Here is a 2,147-nt window from a genome sequence, read left to right on the forward strand (position 1 = left end):
TTAATTCATTTTACAGTAGGCCTATAACCCTTAATTCATCTTACAGTAGGCTTATAACCCTTAATTCATCTTACAGTAGGCGTATAACCTTTAATTCGTCTCATAGTAGGCCTATAATAACTCTTAATTTGTCTTACAGTAGGCCTATAACCCTTAATTCATCTTACAGTAGGCCTATAACCCTTAATTAATCTTACAGTAGGCCTATAACCCTTAATTCATTTTACAGTAGGCCTATAACCCTTAATTCATCTTACAGTAGGCTTATAACCCTTAATTCATCTTACAGTAGGCGTATAACCTTTAATTCGTCTTATAGTAGGCCTATAATAACTCTTAATTTGTCTTACAGTAGGCCTATAACCCTTAATTCATCTTACAGTAGGCCTATAACTCTTACTTCGTCTTACAGTAGGCCTATAACTCTTACTTCGTCTTACAGTAGGCCTATAACTCTTACTTCGTCTTACAGTAGGCCTATAACCCTTAATGTAATGCAGACTGGCTCGTTGAGGCTCCGCCCACCTTGTACCATGTGACCCGGGGTGGGGGGCGGCCCGTAGTTTTGGCGTTGAACTTGGCGGTCTGTCCGGGCTTGGCGAACACTCGGGTCGGCTTGGTGACGAACTTCGACGGACTCTCGCCCCAGATACTGGGCGCCGCCGGACACCTGGGGAATCATGGGAAATGTAGTCCAGAACATCTTTAGTTGTAAACACACAGAAAGTAAATTAAGAAATAATAATTAATAATTAATAATTAATACGCTGGAGAAATCCTGAGTTGCTGACAGTTAACAGTAGAACTATATGAAGCTGGTCTAACTGTTCAGATGCACCAATCAGAGCCAGAGGGAGTGTCTAATTGCTCAGATGCACCAATCAGGACCAGGGGGGGTGTCTAACTGTTCAGATGCACCAATCAGGGCCAGAGGGAGTGTCTAATTGTTCAGATGCACCAATCAGGACAAGGGGGGGTGTCTAACTGTTCAGATGCACCAATCAGGGCCAGGGGGAGTGTCAAACTGTTCAGATGCACCAATCAGGGCCAGGGGGAGTGTCTAACTGCATTCATTCTCCCTTGTGGGGGGAGGGGCTTAGGAGACCGTTTTGGGCCTGGAAGTCCTGGATCTTCACCATCCTACCTCCAGCACCTTTAAAGGGGACATGTTATTATGCTTTTCCGTGTTTTCTGTCACATCTACAGTGTTATGATGTCCGATATTCATGTTAAACGTGGCAAGAGGTAAACGTATTTTAGAGAAACCACATGAGCTAAAACGTTCAGATTTCCAACTATTTTGAACGCTCTCGAATACTCTCGGCTGAGTCTCACGAACTCTAAGCTGGCCTTCTTTTTGTTTAGGTTTTTTGGCTTTTATGACCTTTAATTGATAGCTGCCAAGAACATAGCCTACATAGGGCGCACACTCTACTGGGTGAGCTACAGGTCGCCCTAAAGCCGGCCTTCTGTGATTGGTCATCTGCTCCAAGTAGGCAAGACAGGTGGAACTAAAGCCGGCCTTCTGTGATTGGTCACCTGCTGGTAGGCAGGACTGGAGTGTGTCCCGTGTAACTACATGCTGACAGCAGTAAAATGTGTCATCTTGACTGCCAGTGTTGTTAAATTCTCCCCAATTCTGGGTCTCATTACTGCTGAAACATGTCTGAGTGGGTAGTATTTGGTTCAGAAGCCTTTACCTTAGATTTTTGACGGTAGAAAGTGCTGCTTCGTGCCATTGAAATCTAACGTTAGCCTAGTGCTAACTATTTAGTAGCTGCATGCTAACGCGACATAGCTGTAATCTCGGCCAATGCTGGTCATTTCTCACAATTTTACTGCCGGGACATGTCCGGTTGTGTAGTATTTGGTTTAGAAGACATTATTGGGGATTTTTCACGGTACAAAGTCCTGCTGTGTACACACACACACACACACACACACACACACACACACACAGACACACACAACACACACACACACCCACACACACAGACACACACAAACACACAGACACACACATGATACTAGCTAGTGAAACACATGGAGCGCGCTGGCCAATCAGAGCAGACTGGGCTTTTTCGGGAGGAGGGTTTAAAGAGACAGGCGCTCATACAGAATACAGGTGCAGCAGCCATGGGCAGTAT

This window comes from Perca flavescens, chromosome 11, assembly GCF_004354835.1.
Source record: "Perca flavescens isolate YP-PL-M2 chromosome 11, PFLA_1.0, whole genome shotgun sequence".
NCBI classification, from domain to species: domain Eukaryota; kingdom Metazoa; phylum Chordata; class Actinopteri; order Perciformes; family Percidae; genus Perca; species Perca flavescens.